The sequence below is a fragment of the Gopherus evgoodei genome, chromosome 3 (genome assembly GCF_007399415.2).
Source record: "Gopherus evgoodei ecotype Sinaloan lineage chromosome 3, rGopEvg1_v1.p, whole genome shotgun sequence".
Classification (NCBI taxonomy): Eukaryota; Metazoa; Chordata; order Testudines; family Testudinidae; genus Gopherus; species Gopherus evgoodei.
Window position 1 is genome coordinate 107,581,686 of NC_044324.1, and position 13,982 is coordinate 107,595,667.

The 13,982-nt window shown below is 42.6% G+C and overlaps 1 protein-coding gene across 3 annotated transcripts in view; it reads right to left on the bottom strand.

Annotated features, from left to right (window-relative positions):
* The window catches only part of ECHDC1 (ethylmalonyl-CoA decarboxylase 1), a 90,888-nt gene extending 83,603 nt beyond the window's left edge, over nucleotides 1-7,285 (bottom strand). Inside the window, exons 1-2 of one of the 3 annotated variants that reach the window (XM_030556257.1) lie at nucleotides 7,247-7,278; nucleotides 1,405-1,516 (exon numbers count right to left, since the gene is read on the bottom strand). The gene's annotated coding sequence lies outside the window, so the exon portion shown is untranslated. Of the gene's footprint in view, nucleotides 1-1,404; nucleotides 1,517-3,648; nucleotides 3,735-7,246 lie in introns of those variants that run through there. The other 2 variants (XM_030556256.1, XM_030556258.1) reach the window with 2 other exon arrangements.
* Between the last annotated feature and the right edge of the window lie 6,697 nt (nucleotides 7,286-13,982).

Below are 13,982 nucleotides of genomic sequence, written 5' to 3' on the forward strand. Positions count from 1 at the left end.
TATGCAATGATAGTTCTGTTATAATTTTGCATGCCTAGCAAAGCAATATTGTACATACTGGCTGGGATGGCAAGATTAGGGACAGATTTTGGTTCTTAACCTGCAACAGCACTGTATTCATGATGGGACATGTTCTTCCTGCTCAAGGAAGTTTGTCTGTCCTCCTGCGTAATCCAGGAGGTGGTAGAAGGAAATCCCCTGCTCTCTCTTTTCAACAATGTGATACTAACAACATGTAACACAGCTAAAAATGTAACCAGAAATAAAGAGATGAAATTAAAAAAAGAGAAAATCAGGCTGAAAGTTAAGAAAAATTTCCTGACAGTCAGATCTGTCATTCCCTGGAACAATCTCCCAAGTAAAGCCTGTCCTGGAATTCTAATCTAAAAATGTTTACTTTGGGGGGTTGGGATCAGAAACACCAGATCCATCTTCCAGGTTTAACTACAATCAATTTAAAAACCTGGAAAAAGACAAGTTTCACCTCCAGAATTCAGAAACAGAAAAAGACCCTACTCAGGCCCCTCTCTCACGATTGCTCTCATCCTCATTCACCATTTTTATCTTCTAAGATGGGGCACACAGATCAAACTGGGAAAAGCTGGGCATGCAAGTGTGAAACCACTTATCTCCAGAACTATTCAGTGGTCCCAACTGCCTGCTGCTTTAAGAGGTTCTAGTCCCAGTCAGGGCTGTCCCATTACATAGGGAGATTCTGGGATCTAGTAGCCTACTAAACACACATACCTGTTTTCACCTTGTCCTCCTTCACACCCTCCCACAGGGCAGGAATCATTACAGTTGCTGCCTGTGGGAAATACAAGTTCCAGAAGCCCTTGCACAATTGCTAGGGATTACATCATTTTCATTCTGTTGCCAGATTCAAATCCACTCTGCTATTGGGATTCAGATAAAAATTCCTGCCCTGAATCCTAGCTTTTGCAACATACAGATCCAAATCTGGATGCAGCTGGGTCAGTTCATCTCAACTGCACATGGTGGAAGTTCAGTGGCCTGAAATGTAAAACCAAAGCACTGGAGAGCACTATAGAATATACCTCATTGCCATCAGGATGGAGTAAGTGACTTCACTGGTATTTTCTCTCTCTAATACGCTATAAGTGTGCAAGAGAAATAACTGGTACATCTATATCATAACATTTTCAAGAAAACAAAACTGAACAAAACTTCATAATCTCTACGACACACAATTTACTGCAGTGGCTCCTTTTTCACTAGATACACATTTCTAAAGAAACAGTATCCTTTTCGCTGCATGATGTTTGTAAGACAGAATATACAGAAGTATTTCCCTCTCATCTCAAATGTCTACGATTTTCTGAACTAAGAGGTTCCAGGAATAAGACTGGGGGGTTTCAGTATCCCCCCGCACCAAGCTGTTACCTGGTCTATTTTTATTTTACTGATGTATTCAGCTGTTCTTTTTGCACTTGGCCTCCTTTGTACTCAGATTGCAACTTCTCAACTCTGCATACAAAAATGAAGGACAAAGACTCTATGAGAGAAGGGAAATAAAATGAAAAATAGTTTCACATGCACTTCAAGCTCCTGGTATTATGAGGGCAAAGTCCTTTAACAGAACACTGTCATGTACTTTTAGAAAGAGAATTGAAGGTTTTTTTCTTTCCATTGTTTCTAATTCCCCTTTAGGGATACTGATCCAAAGCCCATGGAAGTCGGTGACTGCCATAAGCTTTGGGTGTGACCCTTGAGGCCCAAAACTTGAAGTCTATTCTACCAATTCTGGCCTTTTCTATATTCTCTCCTCTCAACCCATGCCCACAACTCTGGCTCCCCCTGCCCCCCATTCACCAACCAACAATTGATCTGCCCAACCCTGAGGGAAGTAGAGAGAAGAGATAACCACTCCCCAAGCTCCCATCCTCATTTCCTACTAGAGGCAGTATTCCTGAGTTAAGAGACAGAACTAGGACTCAGGAAATGTGGATTGTATTCACCATGGCCACAGGCTTTCTGTGTGACGGTGGCTAAATCACCTAGCCTCTCTGCACCCGTTTCCCTATCTGTAATATGGGAATAATAATATTTACCTTCCTCATGGGTTGTTATAAGTCTTAATTCATTAATATCTCTAAAGTGCTTTGAGATCCTCGGATGACAGCCACTGTGACATTACAAAGTATTATGTTTTCTCTTCTTCATCATCAATTTTAACTACTTCTCTCCCATCCTTTGGTTCATCTTCACTCCCCTTTCTTATCCTATTTCCTGGCTGCTTCTCATTTTTCTTCCCCGTCCCTCCTTATTTCCTGATTACTTCCCACTCCTAATGTGTGTTCCACTTTCCCTCTGATCACCCCCCTCGCACACACACACTTTCCCCCTGCTCAACTCTTCTACTTTCAGCTGCTCCACTTTTCTACCCCCCTCCATCCCTGTCACATGCTGCTGTATGTGAACTAGCAGAACAGGGTTGGGGAAAAGCAAAGAAGACAGAAGTGAAATTAAAGAACGACCACAACTTAGAATGTATTTATTGCTCTTTCAGCTGCTGCACTCTGAGCTGTTATGCAGCTTGCAGGGACAGATTGTAACCAAGAAACCTCACCCCCACCCCCATTAGTACATACTCAAAAGTAATGCTCAATCCAACCCCCTTGTTTGTGCATGAAAGTGTCTCTTCACACTCTAGAATTACCTTGATGGTTTTTAAATTGTGCTAGTTAGCAGTCATTGCACACACATAGGCCATGTCTACATCTAAAATTTTGCAGCGCTGGTTGTTACAGCTGTATTAGTACAGCTGTATAGGGCCAGCGCTGCAGAGTGGCCACACTTACAGCAACCAGCGCTGCAAGTGGTGTTAGATGTGGCCACACTGCAGCGCTGTTGTGCGGCTTCAAGGGGGGTTCGGGGAACGCGAGAGCAAACCGGGAAAGGAGACCAGCTTCGCCGCGGTTTGCTCTCGCGTTCCCCGAACCACCCTGCAAACCGCAGGGAAGGAGACCTGCTTGCTCGGGGGTTCGGGGAACGCGAGAGCAAGCTGGGGAAGGAGACCAGCTTGATTACCAGAGGCTTCCTCAGGTATGCTGGGATACCTGCTTATTCCACGGAGGTCAAGAAAAGCGCTGGTAAGTGTCTATACTTGATTACCAGCGCTGGATCACCAGCGCTGGATCCTCTACACCCGAGACAAAACGGGAGTATAGCCAGCGCTGCAAACAGGGAGTTGCAGCGCTGGTGGTGCCCTGCAGATGTGTACACCTCCTAAGTTGCAGCGCTGTAACTCCCTCACCAGCGCTGCAACTTTCTGATGTAGACAAGCCCATACTGTATTAACCCTCTATGTTATGCGCAGTTTCACACTCATGCTCCATTCAATTGTTTAAGCGGGAATGCCTTCTGGGCATGCATCCCAGAGTGCCTAGCACTGCTTCCAACTGGAGTATTGCACTCGTTCCCAGGGACTGCAGGAGAAAATGTCAAATTCTTAACTCTCCCACAATCCCTCCTGCAAAATCCCATAATTCCTCCAGCATCCAGAAACCAATTACTATTATTATTTCCCCGCACACCAATGTACCCAATGATGTCAGCATAGCACTGGGGCTTATATTGGTTAATTAAATATTGCAGAACCAAGAAAGAGAGCTCGCACACTCTTACATTTTGTAGGTCCTGAAAAGCTGTTTGCCATTTAAAATTTTTCTCAGAAATGATTTAGAGATGGGCTTTTAAACAGAAAACCAAAGATTTAGAATCCAGAAAAAAATATCTTCACCAAGTTAATGATTTTCAGATTGTCAAATAAATCTAAAATCTGAACGATCTCCCTTTGAAAACGAAGATTAATCCATTCAGGCTGCATGCTCCTCTTTCCCGTGGATGAATTATAGAAGCCAAACACACTTTTGAAATATATAAGACCATGTGTGTTGCAATCAGCTTTGGTTGGGAATGATTAGGGTCACATTGTTCCCATCTGTTTCAGACATCCCAATGTGTTGATGACAGGTAACATACTTATGCGCACAGTTCCATAAAAATCCAAGAAAGGAAGCCAGTAATATCGAGCTCCAAATATTTTTGCTACACTGTCCCTTCTTATTTCTTTAACCCATGAAAGTTTGTTGTGATTCAACAAGAAACCCAATAAGAGCGTTAATTGCCTCAGTAAAGAATTTCTGCTTTGCCCCACCATTTTTGCCAGTTTTATCGTGTGCTTGCAACTAGGAAAGTGAAATTCATCTGACCTCTTTAGTTTTATTTGTTCTCTTGCTAACATTGAAGGTTTCATTTCAGCTTGCTAACATGATGATGAACAATTTCTTCTTGTCCAAACTTACTACTGCACCAAGTTCTGCCCCCATTCAGCTAAAAGACAAGTGGTCCATGATCCAACGTGGTGCAATTATAGTGTCTAGGTGTTATAGGCATAGTTTGCCTGTTTCATGTGATTTCCTGTGCAAACTGCCTCCTGTATGCTATGGACCAAATGCTTTCATGTCCTGTGCAGAAACAGGAGCACTAAAAGCCTGGGGCGGAAGGAATGTGGCAGTGACAGACCCGAGCCCCAATCCAGCAAAGCACTTAAGCACATTTGTGACTTATAGGTAGCCCCATTCAAGTCAGCGATTTGTACAAGCAAAGAAGATGCAGTTGTGGCATACAGCCAGGTCAGTTTGTGATGACAAAAGCTATATGATAGTTGGACATGCAAGCCTGCAGAGAGGCATAAGTGGGCATGAGAAGTATTGAAATAGGGCAAATTCCACAGCAGCCCAATACAAATAATCAATAAATATGTGATGACCAGACTAGCACAGATACATCAGAGTAGGAAAATGCATGTCTTTGCAGTACAGAGTGGGTTCAAATTCTGAACGCATCACTGGAAGTAAAGGTCTATGGAAGGCCCATGTAATCTGAAAGTGGATGTTGGTCAGGTGAGAGCTACTTTTGCCAGGCTGACTGATTTTTCAGTGCAACACATTAGTGCCCTGATTCTTGAAAGTTCTGAAACCTCAGAAGTCCTACTCATGTCAATGGGTGTTGTTTGCACTCAGGACCTCTGGGAATCATCCCATATGGCTTTCATTCTTTACTTGTGTGCACTTGAATGTGCACGCATGTACACGTGTACATACATGGGCACGCATCCACTGTCAGCATCAGGGCCTCTGCTAGGAGACAGCATCTGCATGTTCATGGATGTGTGTGTGAGTAAGTGTGCATTTTTGTGTAGGTGCAAGTGTGTGCACGTGACTGGGTGTAAGCATGTACTTCACTGTGAGGATCTGGGGATAAGAGACAGCATGAGTACAGTCAGGTTTATTTACAGTCAGCAGACAGTCAGGCGAACTTTATTTTTAATGTAGCACTGTAGCCCAGATGGTTTATTAACATTGCTGACATTGTTAAGGAAAGATCCAGAAGACCAGGATGAAATCTTGTGGTGGGGTAATTTCTATTTCTGAGTCAGTAAACAGAGGTGATTCTAAGGAGCCAAACAGACCCAGATGACATGATCAAAGGGTAAAGTTCTTCCCTCTTCCCTCCCCTCTTGTTAACCTTACTCCTTTGCTGTTAGCATTCTTTTCCCATTCAGCCAGGGCCACCGAGAGCGGGTTCGGGCCCTGGTGAAAAATTTTTTGGAGGCCCCCCAGCAAGGGCAGACCGGCTAAACAGGGCCAAGGAAGCCAGGCCCCAGGCTCCCTTCCGGACCGCCAGGCCCCGGTAATTTGTACCGGCTTCCCCTCACCCTCTTGTCGGCCCTGATCTCAGCTATAATTCACTTAGTACAGTTTATATGCTGGGAAGTGGCTTAACGTCACACCTTCAAGGAAGAAATTTTGTTTCTCAGAGATTTTTTCAAGGAGCTCAGCATATTGACCACAGATTTCACGTTGGGAAGTATGAAGTGCTGAGGCCATTTGAAAATCTGGCCCTTGAACAATAATTTTATTATGTGAGTTCTGACTGGTCTTTTAATGGAGCTTCCTACAGGCTGGAGCTTCCCTGTGCTAGAGAGGGAGGCAGTTGGATTTCTCATCAGCAATAAAAGTGCCTCACCCTCTCTTAAAGAGGTAGCTGCCATTCCTACACTTTCATTCAATGGACGAAATTTTTAAACTGAAACTTTTTCTCAGTCAGCTGAAACATTTTGCAAATTCATGTTAAATTCACTGAATTATTTCATTAAAAAAATTCTGAAAAATAAATCATCATTTTGTTTTGACATTTTCTAAGTGAAACCTTTTTGTTTTTCAATTCAAGCCAACTTTTTATTTCAAGATGTCCTTCCTTTTTATAAAAAAAAATGTAAAAAAAACTTGAAATCAAAAGCAAACATTTCATTTTAGGTTTAACAAAATGTTTAGTTCAATCCAAACCTAATTTTCCTGACATTTCAGTTCAACAAAAAGGTTTTAAAAAATGTTTTGGGTCACCCCAAAGTGACACACTCCCCACCAGTTTTTTGGAACTGTGGATGGGAAAAAAAAAACCCAGTTATTCTCATAGTCCTGAATTACACAATACTTGGTACTAGAACTTATTGAAAACTGCTTGAAAAACAAAAAATTGGACTCTCCCCCACCGGTTGTGAATTTTGGCTAACTGTCAAAAAGAGGTCAGTCCTAAACCAAAAAAAGCTCTTGAAAAAATTTTTCCTTTCAGGTTTTCAAATTTCCATTTAAACTTTTTTTTTCAAGGAAATCAGACAATTTCTATGAAAGTGTTCATTTAATCAAACACACAAATAGAAGTTTGAGAGAAAATTTTCAGCTAGCCTACTTGCTACATCTATTACCAAATGTACACTCAATACAAGTACAGCCATGAACACACATTCAAACAAGATTTACAAGTGATTGCTAAATGCAGAATTTTACAATATAAAACCCTTTCTACAAAGATATTTATCCCAGGGTCCTCACGCTAGCATTATTCTAGCTGTACCTCTTTCCTTTTGGAAAGTGGATTCTAACTACTGCCTTGGTGAATGTTGTCATTGTATATATTCTCTTCCACAGCATATGTCATATATTTCAATGCATATTTATTTATATATTTCTTAAAATAGGAAAATGAGGTTCAGAGGTAACATTAAAATTTGAATCTCCATATACTACCTGCAGCATAAAACAAACAACATTCTAAATACAGAGGAGTAATTATCTATAAAATTTGCTAGTACTTATTAAAATCATCATTTCAACACATCAAACATACAGTAATTCCATAGCAGTATAATTCTACTCACTGGAGAAGTGCCTTTGAGCAATTTGTGTCTTGTAGTACAAGTCAGCTGATGGTACCATCTGTTGACTTCATTCATTCCAGGCATCGTAAACAGCCTATACTCAAAAGTCCTAAAGTATGATTGGTGGTGTTGGCAATATGCCTGTTTGTAGCCATTAGGAAAACCACAATACAATGGTTATGCGAAAAGGTTATGGATCATTTATGCTCTACCATGACTGGGAGTTTTTTCTGCAATGTAATCACTCAGATAAGCTTGTCATCTCTTTGTTATGTATCTCACACACACACACACACACACACACACAGAGCTATTCTCTATTTCTTTGCAATATTTTTCCAATGGAATTTCAGCTTAGTATTTCTCTAGACAGTGGCTGAAGAACTGAACCAATCCTCCATAAAAATTGCCACAAACATTTGTCTTTTTATGTGATCTTTCTTTCCCACACTCTATTCATAGGATAAATTATGAATTAAACATTTGAAGATCAACCACTCAGTGCTTTAAAGCATATTCAAGATTAAAACCAATGTTAAAATAATAGCATTTAGGGAACTTGTAAAACTCACAAAGTGGGACATTCAAAGCTGCGCCATGGTGATTAGTTTCTTAAGCACTGACGATATCTACAGGGTGTGTTCTCTGAGAATGCGGCAATATCTCAGCTAGGGACAGGGGAACTTGGGGCCTTTTTATTCTGATTTCCCTTACTTTTTTCAGACTTTTGAAATGGGAGATGCCAAATAGGAACCGTAATCTTTTGGAAACTAGTTAATTTCCAGGTGAATGTCACCTAGGAACAAGCTAATTTATTTACAGATGGGAGATTGCCTGACCCTGTGGAAGGGATGAAATGAAAGGAGGACTTCTAGTGAGTGAGATGCAAGGCAGGTCAAGGCTTTAATGAAGACACGGTAAGTGCCTTCTTGTTCCAGCCTCCTCCCTTTTTAGAACTCCCTCTTTCCCCAGCCTGTCCTCTCATCTTCATTTACAGTAGGCAGGTAGGTTGGAGTGGCAGGTTGGCCTGGGGCAGAGAAGTAAGTGAAATGGAGCAACTCAGTTCAATAGGGCTGACATGATGGCAGAGGAGAAATAGCTGGGGAGCATGAGGCTCTCAGTGTGATGAAGGAAGTGGTGAGATAGTCCGGCACTTAGCAGGGTTGCTAAGGAGGTGAGAAGGACCTTGTTCTCAAGGGTACTGGGTGGGTGACAGTTTCTCTGAGTGGTGGAGGAGAGGCACTGACACCTGCAGCTGGTTGAAAAAAGGGATACATTTTTCACAAATGTTTTCATGAACAATGTGTGCAGTTTTTTGTTGGAAACGTTCTAAATTTGACATTTCTCAGCCAGATCCACTGCCAACATGGTCCTCCACTGCAGGACCTCAGTGGAGCGCACCGAGAATGGACATACACTGCTCGACTCTTTTAAGCATTCAAAATGCCTAAACTTGTCTGTCTCCCTGATTCACAGTAATTGTCTTCAAACTGAATCCCTTCAATATCTTGTTTCACATATGCCCTTGCTCTCTCCTACTCGCAGTGCCCCACCAGGCCTGTTGGATTGGTCAACTGTCATTTCTAATTCACTATGTCTGCTCATTGCATTCATAATATAAACCCACAACCACTTAAGAACTTAGTAGCTATCAGTGCATTGCATAGCATGGGCACTTGGAATGTCAGTGGGCAAGGATAGAAATCAGATCCTCCAACTCAGAGTTTAGTCCAAAATGACTTCAATAGCAGGCTTTGGATTAGGCCCTTGATGCACAGACCTGTACACTACATGAGGTAAAGAATACTCTCAATTTGCTATTAGCAGTATAAGGCATATGACACAAACGAGCAGTTGTAATTCCATGCAGTATAGGCCAGTGGTACAAATACACACCATCCAGTTCATTACAATAATAAATTCCTTTTCCTCCGCAGTGGCAGTTAAAATGACAAATACTAGAATAATTTTTAAAATGCCTTTGACTAATGTGTGGACATGTGGTTATAATTATTGTATTTGCAGAAGAATTTGTTGTTTCCCTTTCTTCATATCTCCAGTGTCTCCCAGGAAATATGCCAATTTGCAGGCATTTTGCTCCATATTAGAGGAAACTTTCCTACAAGCAGGGCTCATCTGTCACAGAGCACTGGAGTGCTAGGAGCAGAAAATTAATATCCTGAGCGCTAGCTGTAAGAAATGGGCAGGAATGAATATGAATAAATACCAGATGTAACTGTTGTAAAGTTGCCTGTGTTCCCTTGCTCTTTCTGGTTCAGTCTTTATTCCCTTTTCTTTAATCCTCCACTTTATCTTTAATTCTCCATTTTCTCTCCCTCCATTTCCTCTCTCCTGTTTTTCCCATTTTCTGTCCCCACCATCTTTCTTCATCCTCTATGCTTCTCCTCCCATTACTCTAGCTATAACCCCGTTTCTCTTCTGCCCATCCATTTCCATCTGACCCCCCCAATATCTTTAAGCCTATGATGCAATTTCCTCAATGAGTTTGTTTTCCCATTTTTTGACATCTGACCCCTTTCTCTTTTCCTTCCCAATCCATTTCCCTCCCTCTCTGTACCTGTAATATCCTTCCCTTGAGTCCAATCATTCTCTCTCCCTATTCCTCCCTCCACCCTTTTCCTTCCTAGGTCAGACCTCCTTCCCAGCCATTTCTCAAATCCTTCCCTCTTCTCTCCACTTCCATATGCCCCATTTTCTTTCTGTCCCTTCCACCCCCACTCTGCCATTGCAATTCTCTCCCTTCCCCCTGCCCAACCCCATTCTAACAACCACCATCTTCCCTTGTTTGTTCCTTTCCTCTGGTTATTCCTTTCCCTGGTCACTCATCCAGCTTCCCCTTCCCCTGTTATACCAGTCCAAATGGCTCTGTTTCTTTGAGTCAGTGGCACGACCAGGAATCTAACCCAGCGGACGTGATTTGCTGTCCCATAGTATTAACCACTAACTCTCACTCACACAACACTTGTAATGATGTGGCACTCTGTTTGTGTAGAGGCCATTTAGCCCTAATGCTATATAAGTAGAATTGCTATAGTATCGAAATCCCGAAGCTCTGGAGCAAAATGAAATTTGCTCATTTTTATATTTGTATTATTTCCACCTTCCTATTGCACTGTGCAAAAGCTTTCAGAGCCAGCCATCTCAAAGCAGAGCAAGCTGCAGTGTTGTTCTTGGAAGACAGTTCATAATGAAAACAATACTGCTGGATTAGGGGAAGTTGCCTCTTCCAACACATACATCAGATCCAATATCAGATCTGGAAGAATGGCAAATGTTACACACCCACTGCAATCTTTTTTGAACTTCTTAGTTGTTAGCCCAACACTAGAGGGCAGAGCATCCCATTCAACCATTGATCCAGTCAGGCTTTTCTTTGGCAGCATTTTGAAACAGGCTGCTTTGGGGGACTGTAGTGGGTATAATAATAGTACTTTGTATTTCTGTTGTGCCTTCCGTCTGAGTAGCTCAAAGGGCTGTAGAGACACTAATGAATTAATCCTCAGCACACTCCTGTGAGGTGGGTAGTGTCATCATCTTTTCACATCAGGTAACATCTAGTGCACAGAGTGTGGAACTGATCTTCCTAAAGTCACACATCAGCCTTACTCAAGTCTTTTCCACACAGGAGACATGGCCCTGCAAGTCAGAATGAGGCTTGGTGAGCAAAGAAGCAGGACACAGGGGAGTAGAGGGAGCTGCTCAGAAAATGTATTTTCCAGAGCAGATTTTGGAGGTTTATTGTGACAAAAAGCTGAAACCTGAAAACTTTTGTATTAAGGTTTTCAGTTTTCAAAAACTGAATCTAAAAGCAAAAATCGATAAGCTGAATTGCTTTGAGAAGGCCTGCCCCAATAGTAAGCCTGTTTCCCTCCACTCCATCAGGGTGTGAGTGCGTACGTGCACATGCAGATGTGAGATTTCACTCTCTGAAGACCTGCACCCTCGATATTCCAGAAGAATCAGAATGAATAGCTGCTTCACAGACAAGCAATCAATGATCTGTTGAAATTACTCATTAGATGCCTAAATGCTAAGTGATGGACTCTTTACAAATACCTGAGGGGCAGAAGCAGACAGAGCCTCAGGCACTAGACAGAACAATGAAAATAATGGAAAAAACAAACTAATCAAAAGCTTTAAAATATCAAGAGTTCTTTTTCTTATAAAGCATTATTAAAAGCTGTTAGCTCAGAGTCCATTTGAGTTTTGGGGAAAGATTTTGGCCAGTGCCCCTCGTTACTGGCAATTTAACATCCACCAATCTGTTGTCTTCCTTCCACTGGAATCCATTATGAATTCCCTGAAAGCAGTTTGTCATTATGCACAGGATGGCTAACAAAGTTAATATGGTAATAAAGGGGAATTGAGACAATTGTTTCTAGCAAACAAACAAAAAGAGAGCTGGGAACCCATAAACAAAGATTGAAAAGAAACATTAAACATAATACAGAAAAAACTACAAACAATTAGACAAAAGTGTACAACATAAGTTAGAAGAGAGGAGCCAGAGAAGGGCTATGTTTGGTGGCGCCTAGCAGCTGGCTATGGAGGTGAGCAGCCTTAAATAAGAGGCATGTACAAGTCCAAAAGCTGATACAAGTACACGGGATTAAGTGCAATATCTGCTGTTGCAGACAAACAGTTAGGCCCAGATCCTCAACAGGAGTTTTTGGAACCAGTAGAAGTTAGGAGCCTAAATAATTGAGCCCTAGAGCCTTGAGCTATGCTTAGATCTGGGATTTATTGCACTGATACTAACTGTAGATCCATTTGGGAATACAAATCCTAAAGTTCTCAATCAATCTTTTGACATTTATTTTCAGAGGAATCAGGCTAATCCTTGGAAAATGTATCGATAGGATGAAAGGTACTAAGGAGTTTTGGATCCAAAGACAATCACAGATTAAAACCACTGGGTGAGAAACACTCCCCAGGAGCACCCATGGTTGTGAGGCCCTCACCACCACTTGCCCTTAGTGTCTGTGCCTGTCAGGGGTCAGCTCCCTCAAATCACCTGCAACTGGCAAGACAAGCACTGCCTTCCAGGCCTTATGCTCTTTACAGGTTAGTGATAGACACACACCAAACTCAGAGTCCTTGAAGCGTTCTCTGTAGTGTCCAGTCCCTTACCCACAGAACACTCACAGAATTAGCAGGCCTGCTGTTCCCAAAGGAACACTACACACCAGCAGATTAGTATTGTTTTTCACTGTAATTAGATCTAAGTTACAAAATAAAAAACCCAATAGATATTCAACTGATAGTGAGTAAGAGCATTGGAAAGCAACGGTTACACATAAAACAAAAATCATAACACTTTCTAGAACAGTGGTGGGCAACCTGCGGCACCTCAGGGTTATCCACTGGTAGGCCGCCAGACAGTTTGTTTACATTTGCATGGCTGCCCGCAGCTCTCCATGGCCGTGGTTCACTGTTCCCGGCCAATGGGAGCTGTGAGAAGTGGTTCGGGCTGCAGTTGCCATCCACTGTTATAAAGACTAAACTTAACTAACAAGTTATCCTCCTGTATAAAGAAGCTTGTGTCACCCAAAGTTCTCACCAGCATTTTCAACCAAGCCTGGAGGAGACAGGCTGGCCATTTACTTCCTAGGTTGTCTTCATCCCCTAAATATACCAGAACAAACCTTTCATATGCACCTCAAGAGAGAGTCCTCCTCATTCCTCCCCTCCCCAACCCCTCCACTGTTTAATTCTTCCTCTTACCTAACTTTGAGAAGAAATTCACAGTCCAGCAGCATTTGGTTCAGACTGGTGACTGGAGGCCGATTGTAAGCCATACAATACTTGCATGTAAACAGCAAGATAAACATTTCTTGCTTGTTTTTCAGCTTTCCTGGTGACCAGTCTCTAGACATAGACCTTAAGAATGTGATTTTCAGTGTATATACTTAACTCCTTACACAACATCCTTACATGTGTTTTGAGTTCATACTAATAACCAGTGTGACACAGGCTATTATTAGAGACTTTATACTCTAGTTTACCAAAAGAGTGCCTTGTGAATACCAGACATAAGAGATCTTTGTGACCCCTATACATCCCTTCTGTGCCCCCTTGCCAGCTGGCATGAAGATGTTTCTGGGACATAGGGTATGCCAAACTCTTGCTGGCTCAACAGCAAAAGCGTGAAGCCCTATTATGTAGTATAAGCAGCTGCAGACAATGGAAGTGCTACCCTCCCCCATCCCCAAGGCAATACGCTACATGGCAGGTCAGCGCTAAGCTGTGTGGACACAGGAATTTCCTGACTGCAGTCATAGGGACTAGGATATCAATTGCAGGCTGTGTGTGCTCAAGGTGGCTCCAGCTTTTTTGCTGCCCCAAGCACGGCAGTCAGGCAGCCTTCAGCAGTGCACCTGCAAGAGGTCCCCGGTCCCATGGCTTCGGCGTACCCACTGCCGAATTGCCGCCAAATCCACGGGACCAGCGAACCTCCCACAGGCAAACCGCCAAAGGCAGCCTGACTGCCGCCCTCGCAGGGACTGGCAGGGCGCCCCTCGCGGCTTGTCGTCCCAGGCACGTGCTTGGAGCCTGGTGCCTGGAGCTGCCGCAGTGTGTGCTGGAGGAGTTCTGAGTGTGGTCCTGAGAGGAAGTAGAGAGATAAGATTTGCAGGACACAGACCTCATTAGAGTGACAGATTTGGGGATTTCTGAGCAAGGAAACTGCCTGCTGTTTGTTTCTACCTAGGGTGAC